Source organism: Salmo salar, unplaced genomic scaffold, assembly GCF_905237065.1.
Source record: "Salmo salar unplaced genomic scaffold, Ssal_v3.1, whole genome shotgun sequence".
In the NCBI taxonomy this organism is placed as follows: Eukaryota; Metazoa; Chordata; class Actinopteri; order Salmoniformes; family Salmonidae; genus Salmo; species Salmo salar.
The window spans coordinates 149,094-168,638 of NW_025549118.1; the positions used below are offsets into that span (position 1 = coordinate 149,094).

Below are 19,545 nucleotides of genomic sequence, written 5' to 3' on the forward strand. Positions count from 1 at the left end.
TGTCCAACGATGAAATGTGTAGTACTGTACGTAGATCTAATTACCTGGGGTTTTTTTATCGACAGGTGGTTATTAACCAGAAGAAGGGTGTGTGAATTTCAGTCAGGGTAATTACAATGGCAGACAAACATTATTTTAATTGAGGGTATCACCATTTTTTTTACCAGTTAGGCAAGCTTCCCTGAGGCAGCAAAGCAGCCCCAAACCATGACGCTCCTTCCACCATACTTTACGGTTGTGTTGAGGTTTTGATGTTGGTGTGCTGTGCCTTTTTCTCCACACATAGTGTTGTGTGTTCCTTCCAAGCACTTAACTTTAGTTTCATCTGTCCACAGAATATTTTACCAGAAGTGCTGTGAAACATCCAGGTGCTCTTTTGTGAACTTCAGACGTGCAAAATTCTTTTGGGGGACATCAGTGGCTTCTTCCACGGTGTCCTCCCATGAACACCATTCTTGTTTAATGTTTTACGTATCGTAGACTCATCAACAGAGATGTTAGCATGTTCCAGAGATTTCTGTAAGTCTTTAGCTGACACTCTAGGATTCTTCTTTTAAAACCTCTTACATCTAGACGTTCCGCTAGCGGAACACCTGCTCCAATATCCAATGATAGGCGTGGCGCGAATTACGAATTCCTCAAAAATACAAAAACTTAAATTTTTCAAACATATGACTATTTCACAGCATTTTAAAGACAAGACTCTCCTTTATCTAAGCACACTGTCCGATTTCAAAAAGGCTTTACAGCGAAAGCAAAACATTAGATTATGTCAGCAGAGTACCAAGCCAGAAATAATAAGACACCCATTTTTCAAGCTGGCATATAATGTCACAAAAACCCAGAAGACAGCTAAATGCAGCACTAACCTTTGATGATCTTCATCAGATGACACACCTAGGACATTATGTTATACAATACATCCATGTTTTGTTAAATCAAGTTCATATTTATATCAAAAAACAGCTTTTTACATTAGCATGTGACGTTCAAAACTAGCATAACAATTATTTTAAGAATTATAGATACAGAACTCCTCTATGCACTCGATATGTCCGTTTTTAAAATAGCTTTTTGGTGAAAGCACATTTTGCAATACTCTAAGTACATAGCCCAGCCATCATGGGCTAGCTATTTAGACACCCGGCAAGTTTAGCCTTCACCAATATCAGATTTACTATTATAAAAGTTTGATTACCTTTTGTTGTCTTCGTCAGAATGCACTCCCAGGACTGCTACTTCAATAACAAATGTTGGTTTGGTCCAAAATAATCCATCGTTATATCCGAATAGCGACGTTTTGTTCGTGCGTCCCAGACACTATCCGAAATGGTAAATCAGGGTCGTGCGCATGGCGCAATTCTTGACAAAAAATGTCTAAATATTCCATTACCGTACTTCGAAGCATGTCAACCGCTGTTTAAAATCAATTTTTATGCAATTTATCTCATAAAAAAGCGATAATATTCTGACCGGGAATCTCCTTTTCGGCAAACAGAGGAAAAATCACAAAGACGGGGCGGCCAGGGCACGCGCCGAAGCCCACAGTCCCTTGATCGGCCACTTGAGAAAGGCGATAATGTGTTTCAGCCTGGGGCTGGGATGACGACATTCAGGTTTTTCCGGGGCTCTGAGCGCCCATGGAAGACGTAGGAAGTGTCACGTTAGAGCAGAGATCCTTTGAAAAAGATAGAGATGGCAAAGAAGTTCAAGAAATGGTCAGACAGGCCACTTCCTGTAAAGGAATCTCTCAGGTTTTGACCTGCCATTTGAGTTCTGTTATACTCACAGACACCATTCAAACAGTTTTAGAAACTTTGGAGTGTTTTCTATCCAAAGCCAATAATTATATGCATATTCTATTTACTGGGCAGGAGTAGTAACCAGATTAAATCGGGTACGTTTTTATCCAGCCGTGAAAATACTGCCCCCTAGCCATAACAGGTTAAAACCTGTTTAGGATAGGGGGCAGTACTTTCACGGCCGGATGAAAAACGTACCCGATTTAATCTGGTTATTACTCCTGCCCAGAAACTAGAATATGCATATAATTATTTTTTGGGATAGAAAACCCTAAAGTTTCTAAAACTGTTTGAATGGTGTCTGTGAGTATAACAGAACTCATATGGCAGGCCAAAACCTGAGAAGATTCTTTATGGGAAGTGCCCTGTCTAACCATTTCTTGGCCTTCTGTAGCCTCTTTATCGAAAATAGAGGATCTCTGCTGTAACGTGACATTTTCTAAGGCTCCCATAGGCTCTCAGAAGGCGCCAGAATGGGGAATGATAACTCTGCAGTCCCTGGGCAAAAAACAGTAGGGGTTTTGGAAAGTGGTTGTTCTGAGAACCATGGCACTGGTGCGGGCGTGCATGTGAAGACTCCATTTTCTATTTTCAGTGTTTGAATGAAAACAAGGTCTCCCGGTTGGAATATTATCGCTATTTTATGAGAAAAATCACATAAAAATGTATTTTATACAGCGTTTGACATGCTTAGAAGTACGGTAATGGAATATTTTGAATTTTTTTGTCACGATATGCGCCGGCACGTCACCGTTCGGATAGTGTCTTGAACGCAAGAACAAAACGCAGCTATTTAGATATAACTATGTTTTTTTTTTAACCAAAACAACATTGGGTGTTGAAGTAGAAGTCCTGGGAGTGCCTCTGACGAAGAACAGCAAAGGTAATCCAATTTTTCTTGTAGTAAATCTGAGTTTGGTGAGTGCCAAACTTGGTGGGTGTCAAATTAGCTAGCCCGTGATGGCGAGCTATTTACTCAGAATATTGCAAAATGTGCTTTTGCTGAAAAGCTATTTTAAAATCTGACACCGCGATTGCATATAGGAGTTCTGTATCTATAATTCTTAAAATAATTGTTATGTTTTTTGTGAACGTTTATCGTGAGTAATTTAGTAAATTCACCGGAAGTTTTCGGTATGTTTGCTAGTTCTGAACATCACATGCTAATGTAAAAAGCTGTTTTTTGATACAAATATGAACTTGATTGAACAAAACATGCATGTATTGTATAACATAATGTCCTAGGAGTGTCATCTGATGAAGATCATCAAAGGTTAATGCTGCATTTAGCTGTGGTTTTGGTTTTTGTGACATTATATGCTAGCTTGAAAAATGGGTGTCTGGCTAGGTACTCTGCTGACATAATCTAATGTTTTGCTTTCGTTGTAAACCCTTTTTGAAATCGGATAATGTGGTTAGATTAACGAGAGTCTTGTCTTTAAAATGGTGTAAAATAGTCATATGTTTGAGAAATTGAAGTAATAGCATTTCTAAGGTATTTGAATATCGCGCCACTCGATTTCACTGGCTGTTGACTAGGTGGGACGATTTCGTCCCACATACCCTAGAGAGGTTAACCAGGGACTGATTTAGACCTGGGACGTCATGTCATTATTCCCTTCTAATCAGGGGCTGATTTAGACCCGGGACATCAGGTCATTATTCCCCTTTAACCAGGGACTGATTTAGACCTGGGACATCAGGTCGTTATTCCCCTTTAACCAGGGGCTGATTTAGACCTGGGACATCAGGTCATTGTTCTCCCCTAATCAGGGACTGATTTTAGACCTGGGACATCAGGTCATTATTCCCCTTTAACCAGGGACTGGTTTAGACTTGGGACATCAGGTCATTATTCCCCTCTAATCAGGGACTGATTTAGACCTGGGACATCAGGTCATTGTTCCCCTTTAACCATGGACTGATTTAGACCTGGGACATCAGGTCATTATTCCCCTTTAACCAGGGACTGGTTTAGACTTGGGACATCAGGTCATTATTCCCCTCTAATCAGGGACTGATTTAGACCTGGGACATCAGGTCATTGTTCCCCTCTAAACTGATTTAGACCTGGGACATCAGGTCATTATTCCCCTTTAACCATGGACTGATTTAGACCTGGGACATCAGGTCATTATTCCCCTTTAACCATGGACTGATTTAGACCTGGGACATCAGGTCATTATTCCCCTTTAACCAGGGACTGATTTAGACCTGGGACGTCATGTCATTATTCCCCTCTAATCAGGGGCTGATTTAGACCAGAGGTGTGTGTGTGTGTGTGTGTGTGTGTGTGTGTGTGTGTGTGTGTAACAGAGTCTGTCAGAGGAGTGTGTGTGTGTGTGTGTGTGTAACAGAGTCTGTCAGAGGAGTGTGTGTGTGACAGAGTCTGTCAGAGGAGTGTGTGTGTGTAACAGAGTCTGTCAGAGGTGTGTGTGTGTGTGTAACAGAGTCTGTCAGAGGAGTGTGTGTGTGTGTGTGTGTGTGTGTAACAGAGTCTGTCAGAGGAGTGTGTGTGTGACAGAGTCTGTCAGAGGAGTGTGTGTGTGTAACAGAGTCTGTCAGAGGAGTGTGTGTGTGTGTGTGTGTGTGTAACAGAGTCTGTCAGAGGAGTGTGTGTGTGACAGAGTCTGTCAGAGGAGTGTGTGTGTGTAACAGAGTCTGTCAGAGGAGTGTGTGTGTGTAACAGAGTCTGTCAGAGGTGTGTGTGCGTGTGTGTGTGTGTGTGTGAGTGTGTGTGTGTGCCCTTCTACTTGACAGTGAAAATGCAATGCTTCTTTCAGTCCGAGTATGAAAGCCATCCTGTTTTCTTGAACACCTTGTTTGTTTAAGGCCAAGAAAACTACAGGGAAACACTCAGGGTGGCATTCATACTCAGACTGAAAGAAGCATTTTATTTTCACTTTTATTTAACATCGATACTAACATAACAGGTTATAATACACTAGGTATGCATGCACACAAACATCTCAGCACTCCCTTCAGCAACTTGCCCAAGCCCCCCCCACCCCGCTTCTCCTTCACCCAAATCCAGACAGACCTGGCTACCCCAACCCCAGTCAGCAGCTCTGCACCCCCCACAGCAACTTGCCCAAGCCCCCCATTTCTCCTTCACCCAAATCCAGATAGCTGATGTTCTGAAAGAGCTGCAAAATCTGGACCCCTACAAATCAGCCGGGCTTGACAATCTGGAACCTCTCTTTCTAAAATTATCTGCCGAAATTGTTGTAACTCCTATTACTAGCCTGTTCAACTTCTCTTTCGTATCGTCTGAGATTCCCAAAGATTGGAAAGCTGCCGCGGTCAAACTGCTACAGACCTATATCTATCCTACCCTGCCTTTCTAAAGTCTTCGAAAGCCAAGTTAACAAACAGATCACCGACCATTTCGAATCCCACCGTACCTTCTCCGCTGTGAAATCTGGTTTACGAGCTGGTCATTGGTGCACCTCAGCCACGCTCAAGGTCCTAAACAATAACATATCCACCATCGATAAAAGACAGTACTGTGCAGCCGTATTCATCGACCTGGCCAAGGCTTTCGACTCTGTCAATCACCGCATTCTAATCGTCATACTCAATAGCCTTGGTTTCTCAAATGACTGCCTCGCCTTGATCACCAACTATTTCTCTGATAGAGTTCAGTGTGTCGAATCGGAGGGCCTGTTATCTGGACCTCTGGCAGTCTCTGGGTGGGTGCCACAGGGTTCAATTCTCGGGCCAAGTCTCTTCTCTGTATACATCAATGATGTCGCTCTTGCTGCTGGTGAGTCTCTGATCCACCTCTATGCAGATGACACCATTCTGTATACTTCTGGCCCATCTTTGGACACTGTGTTAACCTGTTGGGGCTAGGGGGCAGTATTTGCATGGCCGGATAAAAAACGTACCCGATTTAATCTGGTTGCTACTCCTGCCCAGTAACTAGAATATGCATATAATTATGGCTTTGGATAGAAAACACCCTAAAGTTTCTAAAACTGTTTGAATGGTGTCTGTGAGTATAACAGAACTCATTTGGCAGGCCAAAACCTGAGAAGATTCCTTACAGGAAGTGGCCTGTCTGACCATTTCTTGCCCTCCTTGATCATCTCTAACAAATACAGGGGATCTCTGGCATGACGTGACACTTCCTACGGCTCCCATGGGCTCTCAGAAGGCGGGAAAAAGCTGAACGATGTAATTCCATCACCAGGCTGAAACACATTAGCGCGTTTGGCAAGTGCTCTATCAGAGGGCCATTAGACTTAGGCTCATGCATGAGGGGATAGCATGCTTTTACTTTCACTCTCTGTGTAATAAAAAACGATTTCCCAGTCGGAATATTATCGCTTTTTTACGAGAAAAATGGCATAAAAATTGATTTTAAACAGCGGTTGACATGCTTCGAACTACGGTAATGGAATATTTAGAATGTTTTTGTCACGAAATGCGCCGTGCTCGTAACCCTAATTTACCCTTTCGGATAGTGTCTTGAACGCACGAACAAAACGCCGCTATTTGGATATAACAATGGATTATTTGGGACCAAACCAACATTTGTTATTGAAGTAGAAGTCCTGGGAGTGCATTCTGATGAAGAACACCAAAGGTAATACAATTTTTCTTATAGTAAATCTGACTTTGGTGAGTGCTAAACTTGCTGGGTGTCTAAATAGCTAGCCCTGTGATGCCGGGCTATCTACTTAGAATATTGCAAAATGTGCTTTCACCGAAAAGCTATTTTAAAATCGGACATATCGAGTGCATAGAGGAGTTCTGTATCTATAATTCTTAAAATAATTGTTATGTTTTTTGTGAACGTTTATCGTGAGTAATTTAGTAAATTCATCGGCAGTGTTCGGTCGGAATGCTAGTCACATGATAGTCACATGCTAATGTAAAAAGCTGGTTTTTGATATAAATATGAACTTGATTGAGCAAAACATGCATGTATTGTATAACATAATGTCCTAGGGTTGTCATCTGATGAAGATCATCAAAGGTTAGTGCTGCATTTAGCTGTGGTTTGGGTTTATGTGACATTATATGCTAGCTTGAAAAATGGGTGTCTGATTATTTCTGGCTGGGTACTCTGCTGACATAATCTAATGTTTTGCTTTCGTTGTAAAGCCTTTTTGAAATCGGACAGTGTGGTTAGATTAACGAGAGTCTTGTCTTTAAAATGGTGTAAAATAGTCATATGTTTGAGAAATTGAAGTAATAGCATTTCTAAGGTATTTGAATAACGCGCCACAGGATTCCACTGGCTGTTACGTAGGTGGGACGATTTCGTCCCACTGGCCCTAGAGAAGTTAAAAAGACCCTAAGGATTGATTGTAAACATCGTCTGACATGTTTCTACGAACGGTAATGGAACTATTTGACTTTTCATCTCTGGTTTTGCGCTCGTGCGTTATGCCTTTGGATTAGTGATCTGAACGCGCAAACAAAACGGAGGTATTTGGATATAAATATGGAGTTTTTTTTAACAAAAGAACATTTCTTGTGGAAGTGGGAGTCCTTTGAGTGCATTCCAATGAAGATCAGCAAAGGTAAGTGAAGATTTATAATACTAATTCTGAGTTTAGTTGACTCCAGAACTTGGCGGGTAACTGTATAGCTTGCTTTGATGGCTGAGCTCTGTACTCAGAATATTGAAAAATGTGCTTTCGCCGTAAAGCTATTTTAACCTCTATGGGACCGGCGGGACGAATTCGTCCCACCTACGTAACATCCACTGCCAGCCTGTGGCGCGATTTTCAAAATCTTCAAAATCCTATTACTTCAATTTCTCAAACATATGACTATTTTACAGCCATTTAAAGATAAGACTCTCGTTAATCTAACCACACTGTCCGATTTCAAAAAGGCTTTACAACGAAAGCAAAACATTAGATTATGTCAGCAGAGTACCAAGCCAGAAATAATCAGACACCCATTTTTCAAGCCAGCATATAATGTCACCAAAACCCAGAAGACAGCTAAATGCAGCACTCACCTTTGATGATCTTCATCAGATGACAACCCTAGGACATTATGTTATACAATACATGCATGTTTTGTTCAATCAAGTTCATATTTATATCAAAAACCAGCTTTTTACATTAGCATGTGACGTTCAGAACTAGCATACCCCCCGCAAACTTACGGGGAATTCGCTAACATTTTACTAAATTACTCACGATAAACGTTCACAAAAAGCATAACAATTATTTTAAGAATTATAGATACAGACCTCCTCTATGCACTCGATATGTCCGATTTTAAAATAGCTTTTGGTGAAAGCACATTTTGCAATATTCTAAGTATATAGCCCAGGCATCACGGGCTCGCTTATTTAGACATCCGGCAAGTTTAGCACTCACCATAATCATATTTACTATTATAAAAATGTCATTACCTTTTGTTGTCTTCGTCAGAATGCACACCCAGGACGTCTACTTCAATAACAAATGTTGGTTTGGTCCAAAATAATCCATCGTTATATCCGAATAGCGGCGTTTTGTTCGTATGCGTTCCAGACACTATCCGAAATACTAAAGAAGTGTCGGCGCTTGGCGCAATTCCTGACAATAAAATTCAAAGTATTCAATTGCCGTGCGTCGAAGCATGTCAACCGCTGTTTAAAATCAATTTTTACGTCATTTTTCTCGTAGAAAAGCGGTAAAATTCCGACAGGGAATCTCCTTTTCGGCAAACAGAGGAAAAAATCCCAAAGGCGGGGCGGTCGGGGTCACGCGCATAAGCTAGTGTCTCTTGATGGGCCACTTGAGAAAGGCGATAATGTGTTTCAGCCTGGGGCTGGAATGACGACATTCTCTTTTTTCCCGGGCTATGAGAGCCTATGGACGACGTGGGAAGTGTCACGTTAGAGCAGAGATCCTTAGTAAATGATAGAGATGGCAAAGAAGTTCCAGAAATGGTCAGACAGGCCACTTCCTGTAAAGGAATCTCTCAGGTTTTGACCTGCCATTTGAGTTCTGTTATACTCACAGACACCATTCAAACAGTTTTAGAAAATTTAGGGTGTTTTCTATCCATATGTAATAAGTATATGCATATTCTAGTTACTGAGTAGGAGTGGTAACCAGATTAAATCGGGTATGTTTTTTATCCAGCCGTGTCAATGCTGCCCCCTAGCCCTAACAGGTTAAAATCTGACACAGCGGTTGCATTAAGGAGAAGTGTATCTATAATTCTTTCAATAACTGTTGTAAATTTTATCAACGTTTATGATGAGTATTTTTGTAAATTGATGTCCTCATTCACCGGCAGTTTTGGTGGGAATACATTTTCTGAACATCACGCGCCAATGTAAAATGGGGTTTATGGATATAAATATGAACTTTATCGAACAAAACATATATGTATTTTGTAACATTGAGTCCTGGGAGTGTCATCTGATGAAGATCATCAAAGGTTAGTGATTAATTTTAGCTGTATTTCTGGTTTTTGTGACGGCTCTCCTTGCTTGGAAAATGGCTGTGTGGTTTGTCTTGTTTAGGCGCTGTCCTAACATAATCTAATGTTATGCTTTCGCCGTAAAGCCTTTTTGAAATCGGACACTGTGGTTGAGTTAAGGAGCATCATATCTTTAAAATGGTGTATAATACGTGTATGTTTGAGAAATTTGAATTATGAGATTTTTGTTGTTTTGAATTTGCCGCCCTGCTATTTCACTGGCTGTTGATAGTGTGTACCGCGGGTGTTCTTATTTACCCTCCGATATAATGGTTATTATATCAATATTCACACATAAAGGCGTTTCCACCACAATTTATTGCATAATTAACACAAAAAGATCACACCATGTTGAACAAACAAATTATCTGTTGGCATTTATACAATTGTACCGAAACGACCTGTTTCCATCACAGCCGTCGTTACTTTTTTATACGGTATGACTTTACTACCATAACTGTGGATGGAAACGTGTTTGCCGTGGATGGAAACGTGTTTGCCGTGGATGGAAACGTGGTTGCCGTGGATGGAAACGTGGTTGCCGTGGATGGAAACGTGGTTGCCGTGGACGGAAACGTGGTTAATGTGGACGGAAACGTGGTTGCCGTGGACGGAAACGTGGTTACTGCGACTGATTTCAGTTACATGGATTCTTAAAAAAAAATATTTATAAAAAAATAAAAACAATTAAAAAAACATTGAAAAGGACTGAAATTGGTCAAACTCACTGTTTAATACATGTACTAAATTATTCTCTTTCCTTAAAAGCTGTTAATGACTTTTTCCAGGAAGTGGGAGGTTAACTTGGCTCCGCAGACAATCTCTCTGACATCGACTTAAGTTTCAGTCACGGCTTTAACCCCTGAGGCTGAAAGGTAACAACAACACATGGGTCTAGCTTGTCCCTATGGCTATACGTGTTATGCTGTACCTCTGGTCCTTGTTGTAGTGTCCTAATGTTGCTCAATAATGACAGGTAGAGTCCAATGGCTGTAAAACAGGCTGATTAGTTCAGTTGTATGTAGTAGCCTAGATCGGTTTCAGATTGATTGTAAATGTGTAATTTGACTTGGGATATTTAGGCAACGTGGTGATATTTGCATTTGGATCACACAGTAGGCTGCTTTACTGATAGAAAAATGAATCAATACCAACCTAGGTTACAATGTTATGATTGTGTTTGTAATGAACTTTGCTCCCTCTCCTTCCCTCTGTCCAGGGTTATCCAGGAGGAGAGAAGAGACAGTCCATTAGAGACAGACAGACAGACAGAAAGACAGTCCTGTAGAGGCAGACAGTCCAGGAGGACCAGGGCTGGGAGGGGGGAAGGTACGTTTCCCCATCAACATCCACTCCCGGGTACTCCATATGGGGGTAGAGCACCACCTGGTGGCCCCTCTCCTTCCCTCTGTCCAGGGTTATCCAGGAGGACCAGGGCTGGGGGGGTACATTTCCCCATCAACATCCACCCCCGGGTACTCCATAAGGGGGTAGAGCACCACCTGGTGGCCCCTCTCTCCACGGATCTCCATACGGGGCCACCGCTCCCCCCTCCGCACCCCCAGGACAGTATGGAGGCTCTGCCCCATCGGGGTACGGGGGAGCAGCCGCCTCTCCAGGTGGTCAGTATGCTGGAGGGCCCTACGGGGGGTATGGGGCCCCAGGACAGGCTGAAGAGTTTGGCCCAGGGCCTGGGGGAGCACAAGGGACCCCGTACGGAGGGCCCTACGGGGGGTATGGGGCCCCAGGACAGGCTGGACAGTTTGGCCCAGGGGCCCCTTATGGAGGGTCCTATGGTGGGGGGTATGGAGGACAGACACAGGGAGGGCCTCCAGAAGGTCAGTTACTGTGTTATAGTTTCACTAGTAAACAATATCAGTGTGTGCGTGCAGAGACAGATACAGTCCATTAGAGACAGACAGACAAAGAGACATCCAGTAGAGAGAGACAGACAGACAGTCCAGTAGAGACAGACAGACAGTCCTGTAGAGACAGACAGACAGTCCAGTCTTGCCTTGCCTTCTCTCTCTCTCTCACCTTCACTCTCTCTACTGCCCCTTCACTCTCTCTACTGCCCCTTCTCTCTCTCAATCTCTCTGTCTCTCTACTTCCCCTTCTCTCTCTCGCCTTCAGTCTCTCTCTCGCTCTCTCACCTTCAATCTCTCTACTTCCCCTTCTCTCTCTCACTCTTCTTCCTCTCTCTCCTTCCATCACTCTCACTCTTCTTCCTCTCTCTCTCTCTCTCCAGAGATGTCATGACACATGTTATGGTCTGTGTCAAGGCACCCAAACAGTAAACACAGCCAAGTTAATCTGTGTTATAACGTCTTCTCCTCTCTCCTCCCTAGGTAACATACCACCAGGGGTGAACACAGAAGCGTACCAGTGGTTCCAGACAGTAGACACCGACCACGGTTGTGTTAAGTGTTCAAATCTTCACTAATTTAAGTCACACGTATCAAATTTCATGTGAATGGTACATATTGAAGACAAACAATTACTCACAAACAAATATGGGGGAACAGAGGGTTAAATAATGAACAAGTAATTGGGGGATTGAAACCAGGTGTGTAACACAAAGACAAAACAAATGGAAAATGAAAAGTGGATCGGCGATGGCTAGAAGGCCGGTGACGTCGACCTCCGAACGCCGCCCGAACAAGGAGACGGACCGACTTCGGCGGAAGTCGTGACAACTGTAACAGGATTCTAATTAACCCATGTCCAGTTGAAGTGGGAAGTTTACATACACCTTAGCCAAATACATTTAAACTCCGTTTTTCACAATTCCTGTCATTTAATCCAAGTGAAAATATCCTGTCTTAGGTCAGTTAGGATCACCACTTCATTTTAAGAATGTGAAATGTCAGAATAATAGTAGAGAATGATTTATTTCAGGGTTTATTTCTTTCATCACATTCCCAGTGTGTCAGAAGTTTACATACACTTAATTCGTATTTGGTAGCATTGACTTTAAGATGTTTAACTTGGGTCAAACGTTTTGGGTAGCCTTACACAAGCTTCCCACAATAAGTTGCGTGAATCTTGGCCCATTCCTCCTGACAGAGCGGGTGTAACTGAGCCAGGTTTGTAGGCCTCCTTGCTCGCAAACACTTTTTCAGTTCTGCCCACAAATTGTCTATAGGATTGAGGTCAGGGCTTTGTGCTGGCCACTCCAATACCTTGACTTTGTTGTCCTTAAGCCATTTTGCCACAACTTTGGAAGTATGCTTGGGTCATTGTCCAATTGGAAGACCCATTTAACTTCCTGACTGAGGTCTTGAGATGTTGCTTCAATATATCCACATAATTTTCCTGCCTCATGATGCCATCTATTTTGTGAAGTTCACCAGTCCCTCCTGCAGCAAAGCACCCCCACGACATGATGCTGCCACCACCGTGCTTCACGTTTGGGATGGTGTTCTTTGGATTGCATGCCTCCCCCTTTTTCCTCCAAACATAACAATAGTCATTATGGCCAAACAGTTCTATTTTTGTTTCATCAGACAAGAGGACATTTCCAAAAAGTACGATCTTTGTCCCCATGTGCAGTTGCAAACCGTTGTCTGGCTTTTTTATGGTGTTTTGGAGCAGTGGTTTCTTCCTTGCTGAGCGGCCTTTCAGGTTATATTGATATAGGACTCGTTTTTACTGTGGATATAGATACTTTTGTACCTGTTTCCTCCAGCATCTTCACAAGGTCTTCACAAGGTCCTTTGTTGTTGTTCTGGGATTGATTTTCACTTTTCACACCTAAGTACATTCATCTCTAGGAGACAGAACGCATCTCCTTCCTGAGCGGTATAACGGTATAACGGCTGGGTGGTCCCATGGTGTTAATACTTGTGTGGTATTGTTTGTACAGATGAATGTGGTACCTTCAGGCGTTTGGAAATTACTCCCAAAGATGAACCAAACTTGTGGAGGTCTATAATTTTTTGTACCAACTGATAACCCGTACTGCCCTAACAGAGGTACTCAGCCCTGAACACAGAGGCAGCACAGGTTATAAAGGAGGCAGAAGGGGGGTGAACCGCAATGAAAGAGAGACAGTAGTTTAAGGGATGCTCCAATCACAGGAAGAGGGTGGTTAAAGTGAATACAGCTAATAAAGGCAATTCACCAAGTCACATCACACACATGCAATCAATAAAGGGCAATCAGCAATCAATTAATAGGTCTCTCTGTATGTTTATTTTATTTTAAGCTAAAGCAAAGCAGTGCGACAAAAACAACAACACAGAGTTACACATGGGATAAACAAATGTACAGTCAATAACACAATAGAAAAAGCTGTATGCAGTGTGTGCAAATGAAGTAAGGAGGTAAGGCAATAAATAGGCCATAGTGGCGAAGTAATTACAATTTAGCAATTTACACTGGAGTGATAGATGTGCAGATGAGGATGTGCAAGTAGAAAAACTGGTGTGCAAAAGAACAGAAAAACAAAAACTAATTTGGGGATGAGATAGGTAGTTGGATGGGCTATTTACAGATGGGCTGTGTACAGCTGCAGCGATCGGTAAGCCGCTCTGACAGCTGACGCTTAAAGTTAGTGAGGGAGATATGAGTCTCCAACTTCAGTGATTTTTGCAATTCGTTCCAGTCATTGGCAGCAGAGAACTGGAAGGAAATGTGGCCAAAGCAGGTGGGTGGGTGTTGTGACCAGTGAACTGAGATAAGGCAGACCTTTACCTAACAAAGACCTATAGATGACCTGGAGCCAGTGGGTTTGGCGACGAATATCTAGCGAGGACCAGCCAACGAGATCATACAGATCGCAGTGGTGGGTAGTATATGGGGCTTTGGTGACAAAACGGAAGACTGCATCCAATTTCCTGAGCAGAGTGTTTGAGTCTATTTTGTAAATGACATCGCCGAAGTCAAGGATTGGTATGATAGTCAGTTTTACGAGGGTATGTTTGGCAGCACGAGTGAAGGAGACTTTGTTGCAAAATCGGAAGCCAATTCTAGATTTAATTTTGGATTGGAGATGTTTAACGTGAGTCTGGAAGGAGAGCACTTCGCAGTGTTTTTGTCACAGCACACACATTAATAGGTCTCTCTTGTCGAGATGTGTGTTTTGTCGTAAATTTTTATAACATTTATTTATATTTTTTAATCCCAGCCCCCCGTCCCCGTAGGAGGCCTTTTGCCTTTTTGTAGGCCGCCATTGTAAATAAGAATTTGTTCTTAACTGACTTTCCTAGTTAAATAAAGGTTAAATAAAAATGAATGTCAATCATTGGTGAAAGCATGCATAGTTCAGTAAAAATTCAGTTAAATCTATAGTCCACCCTACGACATATGCTACCTCCTGACCTTAGGCCTTATAGTCCACCCTACCTCATATCTCCTGACCTTAGGCCTTATAGTCCACCCTACGTCTTATCTCCTGACCTTAGACCTTATAGTCCACCCTACGTCATATCTCCTGACCTTAGGCCTTATAGTCCACCCTACCTCATATCTCCTGACCTTAGGCCTTATAGTCCACCCTACGTCATATCTCCTGACCTTAGGCCTTATAGTCCACCCTACGTCATATCTCCTGACCTTAGGCCTTATAGTCCACCCTACGTCATATCTCCTAACGTTAGACCGTATAGTCCACCCTACGTCATATCTCCTAACCTTAGACCGTATAGTCCACCCTACCTCATATCTCCTAACCTTAGGCCTTTTAGTCCACCCTACGACATATCTCCTGACCTTAGACCTTATAGTCCACCCTACGTCATATCTCCTGACCTTAGACCTTATAGTACACCCTACGTCATATCTCCTGACCTTAGGCCTTATAGTCCACCCTACCTCATATCTCCTGACCTTAGGCCTTATAGTCCACCCTACCTCATATCTCCTGACCTTAGGCCTTATAGTCCACCCTACGTCATAGCTCCTGACCTTAGACCGTATAGTCCACCCTACGTCATATCTCCTGACCTTTGGCCTTATAGTCCACCCTACGATATAGCTCCTGACCTTAGGCCTTATAGTCCACCCTACCTCATAACTCCTGACCTTAGGCCTTATAGTCCACCCTACGTCATATCTCCTGACCTTAGGCCTTATAGTCCACCCTACGTCATATCTCCTGACCTTAGGCCTTATAGTCTACCCTACCTCATGTCTCCTGACCTTAGCATATGTCGTAGGGTGGACTATAAGGCCTAAGGTCAGAAGATGGCATATGTCGTAGGGTGGACTATAAGGTCTATCTCCTGACCTTAGGCCTTATAGTCCACCCTACGACATATCTCCTAACCTTAGGCCTTATAGTCCACCCTACGACATATCTCCTAACCTTAGGCCTTATAGTCCACCCTACGTCATATCTCCTGACCTTAGACCGTATAGTCCACCCTATGACATATCTCCTGACCTTAGACCTTATAGTCCACCCTATGACATTTCTCCTGACCTTAGACCTTATAGTCCACCCTACCTCATAGCTCCTGACCTTAGGCCTTATAGTCCACCCTACGTCATATCTCCTGACCTTAGACCGTATAGTCCACCCTACGTCATATCTCCTGAACTGAGACCGTATAGTCCACCCTACCTCATATCTCCTGACCTTAGGCCTTATAGTCCACCCTACCTCATATCTCCTGACCTTAGGCCTTATAGTCCACCCTTATTCATATCTCCTGACCTTAGGCCTTATAGTCTACCCTCCTTCATATCTCCTGACCTTAGGCCTTATAGTCCACCCTACCTCATATCTCCTGACCTTAGACCTTATAGTCCACCCTACGACATATGCTATCTCCTGACCTTAGACCTTATAGTCCACCCTACGTCATATCTCCTGACCTTAGACCTTATAGTCCACCCTACGACATATGCTATCTCCTGACCTTAGACCTTATAGTCCACCCTACGTCATATCTCCTGAACTTTGGCCTTATAGTCCACCCTACGTCATATCTCCTGACCTTAGGCCTTATAGTCCACCCTACGTCATATCTCCTGAACTTTGGCCTTATAGTCCACCCTACGTCATATCTCCTGAACTTTGGCCTTATAGTCCACCCTACGTCATATCTCCTGACCTTAGACCTTATAGTCCACCCTACCTCATATCTCCTGACCTTAGACCTTATAGTCCACCCTACCTCATATCTCCTGACCTTAGGCCTTATAGTCCACCCTACGTCATATCTCCTGAACCTTGGCCTTATTGTCCACCCTACCTCATAACTCCTGACCTTAGACCTTATAGTCCACCCTACGTCATATCTCCTGACCTTAGACCTTATAGTCCACCCTACGACATATGCTATCTCCTGACCTTAGACCTTATAGTCCACCCTACGTCATATCTCCTGACCTTAGACCTTATAGTCCACCCTACCTCATATCTCCTGACCTTAGGCCTTATAGTCCACCCTACGTCATATCTCCTGAACCTTGGCCTTATAGTCCACCCTACCTCATAACTCCTGACCTTAGACCTTATAGTCCACCCTACGTCATATCTCCTGACCTTAGACCTTATAGTCCACCCTACGTCATATCTCCTGACCTTAGGCCTTATAGTCCACCCTACGTCATATCTCCTGACCTTAGGCCTTATAGTCCACCCTACCTCATATCTCCTGACCTTAGGCCTTATAGTCCACCCTACGTCATATCTCCTGACCTTAGACCTTATAGTCCACCCTACGTCATATCTCCTGACCTTAGACCTTATAGTCCACCCTACGTCATATCTCCTGACCTTAGGCCTTATAGTCCACCCTACGTCATATCTCCTGACCTTAGACCTTATAGTCCACCCTACCTCATATCTCCTGACCTTAGGCCTTATAGTCCACCCTACGTCATATCTCCTGACCTTAGACCTTATAGTCCACCCTACCTCATATCTCCTGACCTTAGGCCTTATAGTCCACCCTACGTCATATCTCCTGACCTTAGACCTTATAGTCCACCCTACGACATATCTCCTGACCTTAGGCCTTATAGTACACCCTACCTCATATCTCCTGACATTAGGCCTTATAGTACACCCTATGTCATATCAAATGACCTTAGACCTTATAGTCCACCCTACGTCATATCTCCTGACCTTAGGCCTTATAGTCCACCCTACGTCATATCTCCTGACCTTAGACCTTATAGTCCACCCTACGTCATATCTCCTGACCTTAGACCTTATAGTCCACCCTACCTCATATGCTATCTCCTGACCTTAGACCTTATAGTCCACCCTACGTCATATCTCCTGACCTTAGACCTTATAGTCCACCCTACGTCATATCTCCTGACCTTAGACCTTATAGTCCACCCTACCTCATATCTCCTGACCTTAGGCCTTATAGTCCACCCTACGTCATATCTCCTGACCTTAGACCTTATAGTCCACCCTACCTCATATCTCCTGACCTTAGGCCTTATAGTCCACCCTACGTCATATCTCCTGACCTTAGACCGTATAGTCCAGCCTACGTCATATCTCCTGACCTTAGACCGTATATTCCACCCTACGTCATATCTCCTGACCTTAGACCTTATAGTCCACCCTACGTCATATCTCCTGACCTTAGGCCTTATAGTCCACCCTACGTCATATCTCCTGACCTTAGGCCTTATAGTCCACCCTACCTCATATCTCCTGACCTTAGACCGTATAGTCCACCCTACGTCATATCTCCTGACCTTAGACCTTATAGTCCACCCTACCTCATATCTCCTGACCTTAGACCGTATAGTCCACCCTACGTCATATCTCCTGACCTTAGATGGCCAAACTCTCCTCCCACTCCTGTTTCCTTTTCCCATTCCAGCTTGACCGCGTCACATGACCTATTATTTCTTCTTCTCTGATGGCGCCTCCTCCATCTTGACATTACAGAGGTTCTGAATGGAGGCTGTGTTGGTGGGGTCCTCCCTGACAGACGACTTGGATCTCGACCTCCGCGCCGTCATCTCATGACTCTCTACCACCTTCTTCCTGATGGTCTTCTGGATCCTCTTGCAGATGAGGTAGACCATCTCACAGATACACATGAAGATGCAGATGGATGAGGAGACCACCATGAAGATGGTGAAAATCTTCTTCTCGGTGGGACGGGAGATGTAGCAGTCGACGGTGTTGGGGCAGGGCTCCAGGGAGCACTTGGAGAGACGAGGCATGTCATAACCCTCGTAGACGTAGTAGAGGATGTAGAGGAAGCCGGCGTCGAAGCCCGCCTTGAAGATCAGACTCACCTACAAGGAGGAGAGAAGATGGAGGATTAGAGATAACATCATAAAAACATATTTAAAGAGACCACGCAGGAAATATGGGTGTCCAGTTGACTATTTCAAATGGTTTCATTCAGATCTAATAATTGAGAGGCGTTACGTTCCATTCCATTCATGTTGTAATAACCAGAGGTAGAGATTGAGTAGAATTAGATAGAGATTACAATATAGAAGAGACCAGAAAGGAAATACAGGTTACAGCAAAAAAAATGTTTCATTTAGTTGTATTCACAAGCATTTCGCTACACCCAAAATAACATCTGCTAAATATGTTTATGTGACCAATACAATTTGATTTGAGTTGCCATTTGACTCCTAAAATACTGTAGGCAGTGAAATGGCCTAGGATTTTTTTTTTGCCTGTCATTTTGATCATTTGTGCTCTATTTAAAAAGATTGTGCTAAAGTCTCCAGTCATGTAAAATATGTGCTTGTCCTCTCCTTGTTCCCTCTTTACTACATGTGAGGCCTGACAGTGCACTGGTCATAGGCTACCATTGAGCTTTAAATGGAACCTATACATTGACTCATATTGTAGTTACATAATCTCTGTCCCTCTTTCTCTTTCATTCTCATTCTCTGCCTCTCTTTCTCTGTCTCTTTCTCTTTTTCCTCTCTCTCTCTTTCGATCTCTGCCTCTCTCTTTCTCTTTCTCTTTCTCTTTTTCCTCTCTCTCTCTCTTTCTCTTTCATTCTCTGCCTCACTCTTTCTCTGTCTCTCTTTCTCTCTCTCTTTTACCTCTCTCTCTTTCTCTCTCTCTCTCTTTCTCTCTCTCTCTTTCTCTTTCATTCTCTGTCTCTTTCTCTCTTTTTTTAAAAAGGACATTCTACTCCTAAATTAATGGAAATTAAATTATGTTGACACCTTCTGAAATATAATTTTCCCTTTTAAAAGCATTATAACCTATAGCTCAACTCATGCAGCATTGCGGCTTTAAATAAATAGGCTGAAGCATAGGGTTTCTCATCTGCGTTTACCTCATAGAAAACATGTCAGTTTTAAAGCTAATTACCGACAAATCTACACATTTTGCCATGGCTTATGC

General features: G+C 43.1%; 1 pseudogene; it reads right to left on the reverse strand.

Annotated features, from left to right (window-relative positions):
• Positions 1-15,998: 15,998 nt before the first annotated feature.
• LOC123735833 (gap junction beta-4 protein-like) overlaps positions 15,999-19,545 on the reverse strand; it is a 33,301-nt pseudogene continuing 29,754 nt past the window's right edge.